This window comes from Lissotriton vulgaris, chromosome 12 (genome assembly GCF_964263255.1).
Source record: "Lissotriton vulgaris chromosome 12, aLisVul1.2, whole genome shotgun sequence".
Classification (NCBI taxonomy): domain Eukaryota; kingdom Metazoa; phylum Chordata; class Amphibia; order Caudata; family Salamandridae; genus Lissotriton; species Lissotriton vulgaris.
The window spans coordinates 251,457,533-251,472,699 of NC_141700.1; positions in this window are offsets into that span (position 1 = coordinate 251,457,533).

Here is a 15,167-nt window from a genome sequence, read left to right on the forward strand (position 1 = left end):
TGCCGGAGGCCTCCGCAGATCCAGGTCACTCCATCCAACCCGGAGACTGGGTCTGCCTGAAGAATTTTCAGAGAAAGAAGAATCTAGAACCTCGTTGGGGGCCGCCTCGGCAAGTTCTCCTGGTGACACGTACAGCAGTAAAGGTTTTCGGAAAGAAGAACTGGATCCATGGTGTGCACTGCAAAAGGGTACCTTTGCCTTTTGACCAGTGGGTCCGCAAGGATGTAGGTGATAGTGAGGGCGAAGGGTCCCTCGGCTGGTACCTTTAAGTAGTGCACGTCTGGATCGGACGAGGTCTGAAAAAGAAGACGACGACGTGTTGCTAGAAGCTGTACCATCACATCTGCGATTGAACACAACAAACTCAGAGACTTTGTTTCGAGAGCAAACGGTACCTGACAAGACTCGGTACAACCTGAGACCTAGACTGATTAAGAACAATTAAACTTTTTTCTTTTCTTTTTTTCTGGTTACACTTTTAAGAGACATTCTTTTTACCATCCATCAAGTTGCGGGGTCACGGTAGGAGTCTTAGGCTGTGACCTGAGTAGTGACAGTAGGTCTACAGGACTTGCAGTGTCATAGGACGGCTAATAATCACAACTAAGTGATCTAGGAAGATTACCATGAGCAACGCTTTAGAGGATGGATATTAAATTGGAAAAGAATGATAAAAGGCAAGAAATGAAAAGTAAATATAAGAAACTGTTGTTTAGTCCATGTGGCGTAACCTTGTGCATTTTAATATGTTTATGTATTTTATTGGCTTGTGTGGGTGGGGTTGTTCACACTATGCAGCAAGCACCTGTTACTACTTCTGTTTCTTTGCCTTTTTCCACTACTGCCTCCCTGCATCAGTTCCATACATTCCCGAGCACGAGCAAATTAGGAGAACAGAATACTTCAACAATTCATTCATCCAGCTGTTGCATCAGCATCAACTGGCAGTCAATACTACTGACTGTTGGGTTTATGGACTCATGCCCCATAACACAGAGAAAGGGATGCCATATTTAGTCCTTCAGTTTTCTTACAAAGGTTCCGCTTGGGCCTATTTGGCCATGTTTTCCAATGTATACCAGAATCATCTTCGACATTCTCTTGGTGGTCCATATGGTGGTGGAGCAGATTTTAGTCATAGTTCTTTGATAAAGGGAATAGTGGCTATGGCTAGAATTGCCGAAAGTGGTAAGATACCCGTTGATGAGAAACAAGCGTATGATGGTTGGAACGTGACTAGTTACGTTACTAGCCTCACAGATAAGGCTAGACGAAGGAGATCCCCACCAATTTGGACCGTACCTCATCGAGGCAATTTGTGTTTACAGATACATGGTGAAAATATTAAAAATCAACAGGAAAAGAGTGTTTTTTCCCATACATACATCTATTCATCCCAGATTTCTTCACCGTTAGTGCCATCTCAGGGCACATACTTTGTCTGCCACGACAGAGCCTATACGTGGCTTCCCACCTACTTTTCAGGAACGTGTTATGTGGCTTTCCTTCTCCCTCCGAGATACACTGCTCCTTCAGGTCATCACAGAAATAGATATGGCAGAGGGGTTATGGATTCCAAAGACACAGCAGGACAAGAGGGAGAGGACTTTTTCAAAGGATTCCTTCCTTTCTGGTGCCCAATGGTCAATAGCAGAAACATTAGACAGTTAGTTCGTGTTGTTGAGGCTACCATAAATGTGACTTCTGGAGCCTTGAGTAATCTAACAGCCGAACTTCAGGCGACCGCCTTATGACTTTGCAGAACCGGATGGTTTTAGATATTGTTCTTGCAGATGGTGGAGGAGTCTGTAAATTGATCAGGTCTAGTTGCTGCATTTATATTCCTGATAATGCCCCTACGGTATACCAAGCCATCTCTAAATTGCACATAATTTCTGAGTCGATTCACCAGGACACAGGAGATTGGTCTGTGATGGGATGGTTTTGGGGACTACTGTCCACATGGGGATGGAAGGTATTAACCTTTCTTGGAATGGTTTTGGCCATCATTTTCTCTTGTTGTCTTTGTTTACAGTGTGGCCCTGCCATCTGCGGTCTTTGTGCCACCATGTGTGTCTCAAGGACTGTGTCACAGAAAACAGAGAACATTAAAATGATGTTGCAGCAACAACTCGACGACCTCATGGCCATTGACATCAACTCAGATTAACTTGAGTCCTTTGTGTTTTGCCGGAGTAATGGCAAAAGGAGGGCTGAGGTTCTTCGGCTTTCGACTTCGTCCTGTATTCGGCCGCCATTTTGTGTTGCCCTCACTCAGCACGGCAAACGGAGTGTTTTTGCCTTTTCTAGCTTCTACGTGTCTCTTCTGTTAAAAAGTAACCCCTGCCCTTGTTTACGAAACCGATGTCAGGGTCAGGCAGAGTCCACTAATCCATGTCTAGGTTGATTGATCCCTGTCTCGACTGACTGTTTTGCTCTCCCTATTCTTTCCTTACTTTATCTTATCCGACTGGCCTTCGCTATTCTCTCCTTGTATTCTCTTGTTACACAACTATCCTTTGAGGCACACAAATACGTCCTGCCACCTGCAAATTAGATTGTAGGCACTAGCACTGATTAATTTGTGGGGAGGGGTGACACACAGGGTCTGAAAGAAGGCCCTATTTGGGACATTTGATAGCTTGTTTTCCCACTTTTCCTATTGGCTAGCCTTGTATGTATTGGGAGTATACTTTGTAAATATGTGTGCTATAAAAGAATGTGCACCACGGAATAAAGAGGCAGTCTCCTAAGAACCTACGTGGAACTTCTGGGACAACTGTGCTTAGCTGTAGCTAATAAACCTGGTTTTCTACGCCTAACAGAGTGTCTTGTGTGTTTGTCCGACAAGGCAGGTGAACTCGGAGATTTAAGGTGTGCCCTGCGCCGCCAGGCCCATAAGGCCCGGTTCTTCATGGGTTGTCTTGTGTAAAAAAAAACCTGTTATTCTCTGGCTAAAAAGAAACCTCCGGTGGGGTTGCACGCCCATTCTACCAGGGCGACAGCAGCTACTACTGCATTGGGACGCGGTGTACCCCTGCAAGACATCTGTCAGGCAGCCACGTGGCCTTCGCTGCACACTTTTACTAAGCATTATTGCTTTGACAGTCAAGTCCGGGGAGACTGCTTCTTTGGCCGTTCTGTTCTCCGTGACTTTCTGGTGTGATCTTGGTTCGCAGAGCCACCACCTGGGTTGGTATTGTTGGGGTATCTTTTCTAAGGTAAGGAATCTATCACTATTGTGTCTCTTTCAGATGCACAAGTTACTTACCTTCTGTAACGATATATCTGTAAGAGACATTAGTTAGTGATAGAATCCTTACTGCTCCACCCATCCTCCCCTTTCTGCAAACCGTGTTCTAGGGTTAAGGTCATCCCTTTCAAGGCCCTAGTTTCTATGCACCAGTGGTCAGTATCTTGCAGGGCTCTGCGTTCCTGGTGCAAAAAGACGTGCACAGAACTGACATCAGCGCGCAAGGGCGGCGTCTAAGTAGCTGCCATGACGTCATCCCGGTGATCATGACGCCTACGACGGACGCGGAGCCGCACGACTCCACTTTCCGACGCGCAGGGGAACTGCTGATGAAAACTTTCCAGGTCCAGTCTGACTCCTGGGGGTAATTCTAAGGTAAGGAATCTATCACTAACAAATGTCTCTTACAGATATATCGTTACCGAAGGTAAGTAACTTGTGCTTTAGTGACCATCACCCTCTGCTGATGGTATTGAACATCAAGCCCATGTGGACTAGCGGCCCAAAATTAGCAGAACATATTGAAACACAGGGCACAAATGGCTTTCGCCTCAGATAGACAAATATGAGTGGATCTTCCCTATTTGGGAAGGTTATCAAAGATGATCCCACTGAATTTTCCGTCTGCACACAGTTAAATTCTACCCCACACCAAATAATAGCCGCTTTAATCAAGTTATTAATTGCAATTACTGGAAATTTGAGTTTAACCGAGAGGACCAATAATAAATCCAATGGGTGGTTTGACCACGACTGCTCTCGGGAAAACTAGAATTTGAAAAAGGCCCTCTAGATCCTCCCTAGAAATGGAGAGGAAATCACAAATTTGACATGTTCCTATAAATAGGCTGTAAGAAAACGGAGCGTGGAATTGCAGGAGTTATCAAGGGCCAATTTACAACAGGCAGCTGAAATAGGGGATGCCATACTTTTCTGGAAAACCATAAATCAGCCATTCCTAAAGGACTTGTGAGCATCCAGGGTAGAGGCAATTGTACAACAGGTTGACTGGATAAGACACTATGTAAATGTAATGCTAATTCTTCCTTGCCATTCTGTCAGTCCAGTTCTGAAAAAAACCCATGTATAATGTTTCTACTAAGGTAACCCACAAGTGTTCTGTACTTTTTGGTGTTCTTCCCTGTTTTCAACTTTCTCATGCTGCAACATTACAAAGGATTTTCGTGAGACATCGCTCTTGCATGTTAGTGTTACTGTTTACTTTTGCCATGTTGCTGTTTCTGGCCTTTATGTTGAATTGTAATGAGTGATTTTCACACGGTACATTATTTGGGTATGTTGGCATTCTTACAGCACAACTTATGTTTTATTATACTCTCAATTCTGTACATCTCTTACAGGTGGGATAGTTTATAGGTTTACTTTTCTTGTGTTTTTGTTTCCTTTGGGGGTTTAGTCCCATTCAACACAGATTAAGGGGTGGCTCTCCCTTATCATGGTTGATGAGTTTTAGTCCCCTTCAACACAGTTTTCACAGTTATGGGTGTTAGTCCCATCTTTAGAGTTTGTAGTGGGTGTCAGTCCCACTTACATAGTTTCTAATGGGTATTAGTCTCATGTATTCATTTGTTCTGTGGACGTTTCTAACCTTCACACAGGGGTTCTAATGGGTACGAGTCTCGTGTTCTGTTCATGCTACTAACCTTCACATAGTTTCTAATGGGTATGAGTCCCATGTGTATCACTGTTAGTACGCACTAGTGTGCCACACTCGTGGTGGTCTGTCCCTCAGCCTGTTTGGCTCTATGGTTAGCAGTCAACATTCTTTTTCCTTCTTCCCATAACTTTTTTTTTTCAGTTGATGTTGGATGTAGATGGTCCATGTTGTTTCTGGTCCATTTATTCACCTGTATTTTGGGGAAAGTGAGTTTGGGTGTCTTTCACCAATCTCCACTGTTTCTTTAAAAATGTATAGGAGGATTATGGGTGAGTGATATATTATGTATATTTGTATATGCATCTCCTCTATATGTTTATTCTTCTTACACATCTTTGGTATATTTTCTCTGAATGTTCTTTCCATTTCTCTTGCACTTACTTTTGCATATCTCCTATGGATTTTCTTTCATACTCACAGTGGGTTTTCTGGGTTTCTATGCTATTATCCTTTAACGTTTGGGTTCACTTTTTTCTTGCTTTTTCTCTACTTTTCCAATTTGCTATTGCTTGGGTTTCTCCTTGTTTGAACCTTTTTCTCCTTTGCGGCTTCTATTTTGTTTTGTGGCAGAAGGGAAGGTATGTTGTAACCTATTTTATATTTGTCTGGTTACTCTCTGTTAGTTTCTCCTTAGCTGTCAGCCAGTGTGAAAATGTGATGCATGGGATGTTGGGGTGATGAATGAATGAATGAGTATATTTCTAAAGCGCAACATTCACTCCAAGGAGTATCTTGGCGCTAGTGAAAAGGATTCAAGAGGTCTGTGGTATAAAGCAGCGGGGTTCAAATTAAAAAAGAGATCAGATGAGAGACAGTACCATGTTGTCAGGTGCAGTGAAAATCCATGTGTTTAGCAATTTCCTAAACAGAAGTTCAGAGTGTCAAAGTATTTCAGGCTTTAGTTCCTTGTGCAGCAATGGTTTTTCTCCCTTTAGTTTTCAAACGGTAGCTGGGGGCTGCTAGAAAGTTACCTGAAGATGACTGCAAAAGGCGGTGTGTAGATAGGGACTTATTCTGGACCTAAGATATGGCGGCCCTGTTGCCTTTATGGCTCTATACGTGAATATTAAAACTTCAACCAGTCAACAGCTACTGTCTTCCTAGCATTCATAGGGAGTAAGTCTAGGAACTTTCTAAATATCTTTATGGTATGGAAGCACATACCTGCCACTGCACGTGCTTGCCTGTGGAAAGATAAAGTGGGAACAAACCTAATTCCCAGGTTCCGTACAGTGTCCGCAGTATTTGGCGGTGGAACCATATTTGTAGGCCACCACTGATTAGGCATGAAGGAATTGGCTTTCCCGAACAGCATAATTTCTGTTTTTTGACTGTTACATTTCGGATGATTCAGATTCATCCAGTTCATGACTGCCGTTAGGCAGTGATGGAATTTCTCTTCTGCAACGGTGGAATTTTTGTCTACGGTAAGAATGATTTGTGTGTCATCGGCATATGAAATAGCTTCAACACCAAAAGAATCATTTAAAACAAGGAATGGGGTCATATAGCGGTTTAATAACGTCAGGCTAAATGCTGAGCCCTGATGGTCTTGAATGGAATGTTGGGGTGCCTGGATGCTTGAGGGTGACTGAGTATGGGCTGAGCAGCACATAGACTGCTGCTGGTGGCGCTATATCTCTACAACTCGTCTACTTGTAACTGAAGTTAATAAATCTACATGAAACTACATCTTGGCTACGAATCTCATCACTACACATTCCTGCAAGGGGAAACCCCGGTTCGACCTCTGGCTCATGTCCCGCTATCCAGAAATCAGTTGTAGCGCCCCTGAGCACCAGCGCGTGATCCACTAGCACTGCAGCACAGAAAGCGAGGGTCCCAATACGCCTTTAATGGAACTCGAGTCAGCCACTATACACTTGTGCTACCCCATTTGTCATCATGATGAAAGACGTTCCAACATTGGACCCACACACCTATGAGGCTTGATGGGACTTAAAAAACAAGGTGGTAAATTGGATGTCTAACCAGATCTGTGATACCAGTTTTCTATTTTTGGAAATTATTATTGTATTGTAATTGCATTTATATAGAGCTTACTACCCCTGACGAGGTGCCTTTTCGGCGAGTAGCACACTACTCCGGAACCCCAAAAAATTATGGTGATAAGCGTAAAATGGATAGGCCCCACAAGGAAAATTGTCAAAGAGACTGCATTGTTGTTAACTTTCACTCCCCTAGGGTGATAAAATCACTTATTTTTTACCTTGACCTAGGCTAACCACTACAGCCAATCATAAGAGTGAAATTGAAGCTGAACCCCTTGTATTTGTAACCAGTTTTTGTCGCACAGCCCAACACACAATGGGCCGAACCGCCCTACTTGTCCCCCTAGACTCCATGCATCCCTTTACATTTCTAACAGATTTGCCCCCGTGGTACAATGACCAAGATTGACTGCAGGGGACCCCTGACCCCACAGTAACCCCTGGTAGTATAGCGGATCTCACATGAGTGGAAAGCTCGGGCTCTAGTTTGTGCAGTACAGGTATTAAAGTTAAGATTATATCATGGAACATCGCAGGTATTAAAAAATAAACTGGAAAATAATGACTGGGTGAGTCTGATTAATACAAACCAGATGATTTGTCTACAGTAAACCTGGCAAACGGGGGATTTCGAAATAGATGGGGGCAAGTCTTTTAGTACCCCGGCGACCCCTTCCCAGCACGGTCAGGCAAAGGGGGGAGTTTAGCTCTATAAGTATCCGCCACCTGCCCAGTAACAGTAAAAAAGATATTAGCCATCTTACCCTATTTTCAAATATTCCATTTTCAGACTGTTGAGATATCGAACCTTAAGCTGATTAATTTTGTATAACAATGTTTTTGATAGCACAAGGAATAGGGTCATTCTTGATCTAGGGAGGGAGCTGGAATCCTTCGAGAGTCGTGTTGCAGATAATAGTTTTTATTTATGGGTTTGGGATTTTAACATTAGTGCCTAACAGTAAGATTTGTGGCTATGCAACCGTGTATAGGGGTAAGCAGACCCATATTTCACATAACCGATATGGGGAGGCCCTAAACCAACTCCTTGTAGATGAATCTAGCATGTAAGTATACAAGATAGAGAAGGAATGTGTAACACGGGCACGGGGTCTCGCCCTACAGAGGGGCCCTTTTAACGATATGCGAACCCCCCTCTCTTGTCTCCACAGACTCCCCTTGCCTCAGGATGGTCGCCGGCTGCAAGGTATAGCTGCGATGAGGATGAGGAAGAAGGATGGGGTCCCTTTAAGTGGACGACGGACCTGATGGAAGAGGCGGAGCCTGGTGAGAGTGTAAAAGGCGGTCACGGCAGTCCACAGGTGTGTCTATTCAAAGGAGGAGCGGACAGAGTGCAGGAGAGCGGAGTGGCGGGAAGCAGCGAGTCGGAGAGGAGAGGAGGAGCGAGTTGGTTGAGCGGAGCGGATTGGGACGGCGGAGCGAGAGGGTTCGACGAGACGGAGTGGCGAGGCTGTTCGAGCTGGTTAAGCGAAGAAGATCTGCAGGAGGAGAAAGAGCCTGGAAGGAGCGAGCCGGAAGCCTACTCTTCGGATCAAGAGGCAGCGGCAATGGGATCGGAGGAAGGAGAGACGGGAGCTGTGAAGCCGGGAGGCCAACACCACGAGCCGCCCAGCCATGCGCCAGGAGGGGTACGGCTAGCAGAGGTACGTGCCCGAGTCCTGGGGTGGTGGAGGAAGAGGGGAAGATGCCTCACTTAGTGGTAGCTTAAAAGCATAGTGGTAACACGCCCTACGAGTCGCGATACACTATAACTGCACAGAGCAATTTTTTCCCTAGTCGCGCACTGTGTGGTACCTGCACTTCCCCCACGCCCCCGCCCTCTCAAAACCCCGTGTTCGAGCCTAATCACTTACAGTTCCTCTCTTTTGCTTCCCTTCTCGGTGGCCGGCGAGGGTGAGCAATACGGAGCCACCGGAGGAGCCCAGCAGCCGGAGGAGGAGCCCCGTCAGGAGGAAGGAGGAGGGAGTGCTCAGAAAGACCCGTCAGGAGAGGAGCCGGTCCCCCAGAAAACCCAGCATACGAAAGAAATGTACAGATGACTTACTTTCTAGAATAAAAACCACTGCAACAAAAACCTGTTTGCTTCCAATTCCTGGTCCCGCAGTTACAGAATGACAATCCCTACTTTCCAAGATAATCGCAATGGCTCTATCATCGATCATAGCCTTTTCTCAGAGAGTGCAAACGGGTTGGTTGACTTTTAAAGTAGAACCAAGCCATTTTAGTGACCTTCACCCTCTGCTGATGGTATCGAACATCAAGTCCATGTGGACTAATCGCCCAAAGGGCACAAATGGCTTCCGCCTCAGATAGACAAATATTAATAAATCTGCCCTGTTGGGGAAGGTTATGAAAGATGATCCCACTGAATTTTCCATCTGCACACAATTAAATGCTACCACACACCAAATAATAGCCGTTTTTATCAAGATATTAATTGCGATTGCTGGAAATTTGAGTTCAACCGGGAGAACCAATAATAAGTCCAATGGGTGGTTTGACCACGACAGCATTCGGGCAAACCGGAATTTGAAAAAAGGCCCTCCAGACCCTCCCTAGAAATGAAGAGTAAATCACAACATTGACATGTTCCTAGAAACAGGCTCTAAGAAAACAGAGGGTGGAATTGCAAGTTAGCTGGGGCCAATTTACAGCAGGCAGCTGAAATAGGGGATGCCACACTTTTCTGGAAAACCATAACTCAGCCATTCCTTAAGGACTTGCCAGCATCCACGATAGAGGCAATTGTACAACAGGTTGACTGGGTAAGACACTATGGTGGAATTTTTTAATCCAGGTAACCAACACCTGGACCCATTTTATGGTGCAATATGCCCTGTAGGTCCATCTTATATTCAGCTCTTTAGTCTGGAGGAGGTTACTATTGCCCTAGAAAAACCTGCAAATGGGAAGGCGCTAGAATGTGATGGGATCCCAATCGATATGTTTAAGGCATGCACAAAACTTATGGGCCCCAATATTGACTCAGGTGTGCAATGTGGCAGCAAATGGGTGTCTGCCCCATTCCTGGACAGAAAGCATTATAGTCTCATTTTTTTAAAAAAGGGGGACACGGGATGCACAGTATTATTGCCCGATAACCCTTCTAGACTCATCAGCCATACTAATGGGCAGAGTCCTACGGGGGAGAGGCTGGTCTTATGGGTGACAGGGAATCAGATCCTGACAGACTCCAGTACAGGTTTAGAATGGATGTGGGAACCATCAAACAATGTGTCAATCTTCTTCTCCTCATTGGCAAATGCACCTTGACCAAAGAGGGTCACGTTAATGTATGCTTTGCCGATATGGGCATTTTTTGTATTTGTCACCCTGAGTGGGACACTTGTTTGCCCAGACATGAATCCCATGCTCCCCATGACACTGGAGTCAAGCTAGCCTGGCTGTTGAGGGGTGCTACCCCGAAACCGGTCCCAGGATGCTTGTTTCCGGTTCAGGGTGGACCAGGCCCCGCAGTTTGGGCTGGACTGTTCCCTTGCAGGGCAGGGTCAAGACTGATTTGCATATTACTGGGTTTAAAGTGTGATGGCATGGGGAGCAAAACAATGATGAATTTAGGCCCAGATCTCTGTATTGGGGTGAATGTTTGGCATGGTTCAGCATTCTGTCCATCAGTTATTCTTTTTCCAATTGCCCAGCACGTTTAGTTTGGTCCACCATGCTAAGCTGTGGCAGTTGCTGATTAAGATGGGTGCTCCCACTGAAGATATTACCTACCTTTCCCAGTTATATGCAGAGTTAACAGCACAGGTACGATATGGGCTAAAGGGAGAACTTACACCACGTTTTAAAGTTACATGTGGGATTCGCCAATGCTGCATTCTTGCGCCGCTTTTATTCTCATTATATCTTAACGGGTGGAAAAATCCCTGCAAAAGATAAAGGCAAATGCCCCTAAGGTTGGCAACCGTGTAACCCCTGTCTTCCTGTACACAGACGACGCGGTTCTGTTTGCCAGAACTGCCAATAGTCTCCAGCTTTTGATAGATGGGTTTGTATCGCTAATGGAGGACACGGATATTAAAATGAACTTAAAGAAAACACTCACTATGATTAGTGGGAAAAGGAAGCCCAAAAACAATGCCCACCACATTAAGGGAGAGGCGCTCGCCAAAGTGGAAAGTTTTACCTACCTGGGCATCCAGTTCTCCAGCAGCGGACATTGGGGGCCACACCTGAAAGCAGTGAGACTAAAATGTATAAGGTCTTGGGAAGCACTTTTCAGATTCTCAAATAAAATTGGGAACAAGCCCATTAGAGAACGTTTGACCTTATATAGAAGTAAATGTATACCTTGTGTCAATAATGGGGCTTCTATCTGGGGTTTGATTAATTGTCTCCATTTACAGATACGGGAGAACCTGTTCCTATGGCGTCTATTGGCTGTGCCACGATCAACCTCTTCTTACATAGTCCAACATTATTTTGCGGTTCCCTTTTTAGAGGATGGCCTGCAGATTAGTCTGATCACCTTATGGCACAGTATATGGAGCAAACAGGCACTACATTTACTAGAGAGGTGATTGTAGACTGCCGAAACCTAGAGCTTAGAGCAAGAATTCCATTGTAGGCCTATGCGAATAGCCTTCTAAAGAAAGTGGACGGGACCATGAGTATTGAGGACCCTGCCAGTATACGACAATTTAGTAAGAAAGATCTACTAAAGAAAACCCTGATTGGGATAAGGATGGCTGACAGGGAATCTAAAGAGTGCCCTAACCTCACTGTGCCATAGTATCTTTCAGGCGCGGTACAACAATGTGCAAGGAGCGATCTTTTATTGGTTTCTAATATACAGCACAGATTCTACCTCACTCGATTGAGATTGGGCATTCTACATTTCATGCTCGCTTTCCTTAAGATGGGGGCTTAGCCCCAAAAGTCACCTACGTGTCCATGCGACAGCAAGTCAAAGAAGTCCAATGTGCACTTTATGCTTTTTTGCAAATGTTAGAGTGACCTAAGGAGACAAATACTGCGACCACTGTTCATACAAGAAGGTCTCATCTATGATAAAGATGCTTTTAACATGATATGTAATCTGTACAATGTGGCTTTGTGTTATAGAGAATCTGTTTCTATCGCCCACGCTGTTCCTAGAAGGAAACTGCTTGCACACTTGGAAGCTCTTTCTAATGAAGTTGTGCAATGAGGACTCTTGGCCTCCCAACTATCTATTGCCACTGGGTTTGAGCTAGGATTTTTATCACTGTCTATTTTAATACTTAATTTTAAATGGTGCCTGGGCCTGGCCTCCCTCCCCCTTGACTTTTATATATTTGTGTTTTTAAATGGCAACTTTTTGCGCGATATCATCAACCTTAAGTGTGTGAGTGAGACGAACCATAACATGATTTTTTTGTTAGATTATTTATTCCCCAGGGATAAATGTTTGCAACAAAACCTGTGAACTGTCAATGTTCTTGATGAATCTTTGTAGTAACTGTGTGCCTACTACTCATTTTTAGTTTTCACCTTGGCAGAGCATGAGCTGTCTCTGCTAGACATTTTGTATACATACAGGGGGCTTCACGCCTGCCCGGAGCTTACCATGTTACCATTAGTGTTGCTTTCATTTCCTTAGTCCCCTTTTGTTTTGGCATGCTTGCGTTATGTCCTCTTCTTGTGTTTGCCACCCCCACTCCCTCCCTGGAGCATGGACCAAGTACTTTTGGCATTCATTTCTCCGGTTCTTGTAGCTACTTTATTTTGGATGCAACAACTCCATATGAGCGCCTGTGTTTTAAGTCCATCTCCCATATCGTCGTCCATGTAGCTTCTATTACCTCCACCCTTCCATGTTGCTTCTTTCTTTTCCCTCCCAACCCTCTGCCCAGCAATATAACCAAATGATCTCATCTATGACAGTGATTAGGTCTGTCGTGTGGCGCATAAGACACATATCCTTGGACTGTAAAGTGTGACTGAGTCTGCTGCCTTCCAAATAAAGAACACTTCAAAATTATTTCTTGTCCCCCAAATATTATTTATTGAGCCATGTTCTTCTACTTGGTCAAAAATACGGTGCTCACCAGTGCAGTGCCTCTGTAAAAACACTGACAGAATCCATTTGATTTGCTTCTCTTCTGAGATTAAGGACCCCGTAGAACTTGAACTGAGGCTCCGACATAGGCCTTTGCATTCCTGTATGTCATGGGTCCTCGCAAACATTTGCTCAGGAGCCACAGAGTATGGTCTGTGGTGTGACCGAAGGCCGGACTGATGCCAGCGGGGGTGGCGGTTGGGGGTCTGGGTGGGTCAGAGCCTTATAAGGCAGTCTAAGAAATAAATAAATAAATGGACAAGCATTTAGTTTCAGGTTAACTAAAGTTAAGTGGTGCAGGACACCACTGTTGTCACTTCATAACATCATTTAACCTGCAAATAAATGCTTGCCTGTTTATTTAACATTTTTTTCTGAATATTAGTGCTCAGCAAGTAAACAGCAGCGTGTGCTGCTTTTGAGCAGGGGCTGCATGTAAAGGTCAAGATGGCCACAAGAGCCCCGGGGCCGTCCTTTGACTATCTCTGCTCTAGGCAACTGCACCCTGCTCTGCACTGCACCAGTCCATTCTACTCCACCCTACGCCACTCTACATCATTGCACTGTATGCCATTTCAACTCTATGCCACTGCATTCTCCATCACTCTACTGTGCCCTACTCTACACCACTATACTCTATTCCACTCAACTCTGCACCACTCTATTCTACGCCACTGCACTCTATGCAGTTCCACTACACCTACGCCAATGCCCTGTAATACACAGACTCAGGAGTAAAACCTTCTGTGTTATGGGATTCACGGAGGGGTGTGAATGAGTCCTCTCTGAAATCTCAATCTACCATTCCTCATTAGAATACTCCTAAAATAAAAAAAGGTCACGATTGAACATTGATTCAATTTTAAAGTGGCTGTCCGATATTCGAAAGCAATGATTTGAAACATAGAAAGTTTTAATGCCAACCTTTGGGACTGTCCCGCAGAGTTCTTTCAAGGCAGGATTCGGACAGAAGAACACATTTCAGTGTGATTGGTGTTGGGCCGAATGATTGGTTGAAACCAGCTCTGGATTGGCTTTAAGGCCGGGTGAAGCCAAACTTTCATAAAGAATTCAGACACTGACTCAGCCTTGGCACTGGCATATCTCAGCCACTTTTTCAGGGACTCTAATTGAAATCTCAGCGCCAAGACGCCCATGGGCATATGTATGCGCTTTACAAATTGTAATAATAAATAATAATAATAAATAAATACTGTCACTGCACTCCCATCGCCACTGCACTATGCCAGTAACTTTCCTCTACTCCAATCTGCGCCATTGCACACAACTCTCTATGCCACAACATGACTAAAAGACATTGTCAAAGCCAATAGTACTCGCATAGGTGAAGCGTATTGGCTTTGCCAATGCTTGTTCTTTCCCGTTTATTTCCTCTCTCCATTCACACTTCTCACTGTCTCTCTCTTCGCCTCTGTGTGTTCTTGCTGCCCTGGCACCGTTACCCGCTGCTGCTGACTTCGGTGCTGCTCTCTCTTGTGCTGCGAAAGGCTCTGCTGTAATTTGAGTGGCAGAAGCAAAGTCACCGCTTAGGAAAGTGTCAATGACTCGTCCGGCTGCAGCGCGCGCTCCGAACTATCGCGTAGACCAGTTACTTTGGAAGTAGAGCGCGTGTCACAGAGAGAACGTAGCATCGCGGCAAGAGCTGCCGCCTTTGGAACTGGAGATCAGGGTTCGAGTCTGGGTTTTCCGCTCACCCTGTGATTCCACATAACTCACTCCTCCCTTAAAATACTATAAATAAAGTTAAAAAAAGAACGTGCAATTAAGGGATCCAATGCCTTTGAGTCGAGTTAGCACTATACCCACCGTGCTGTCTGCGCATCCCTCGGTCCTGGAAAGATTACGTTGGGTTGAAAGAATTCAGGCATATGTATCATAGTATATACTGCCCAGTAGCAAACAACAGTCCAGTCCTGAAGTAACACTGTGATAGACAATCCTTTGTCCAGGGACTTCTGACAAGTGTTTCGAGGGGCCACTATTTGTACGTTTCTGTAATACGTCAGCTTCGCTACGATGCGCCTGTAACACTGATGCACTGTCCCTGAGCTGCATTCGTGAAGGGGTCCCCAGCATCGGTTTGGGTGCACGTCCCCTCAGTGACAGCATACACAACAG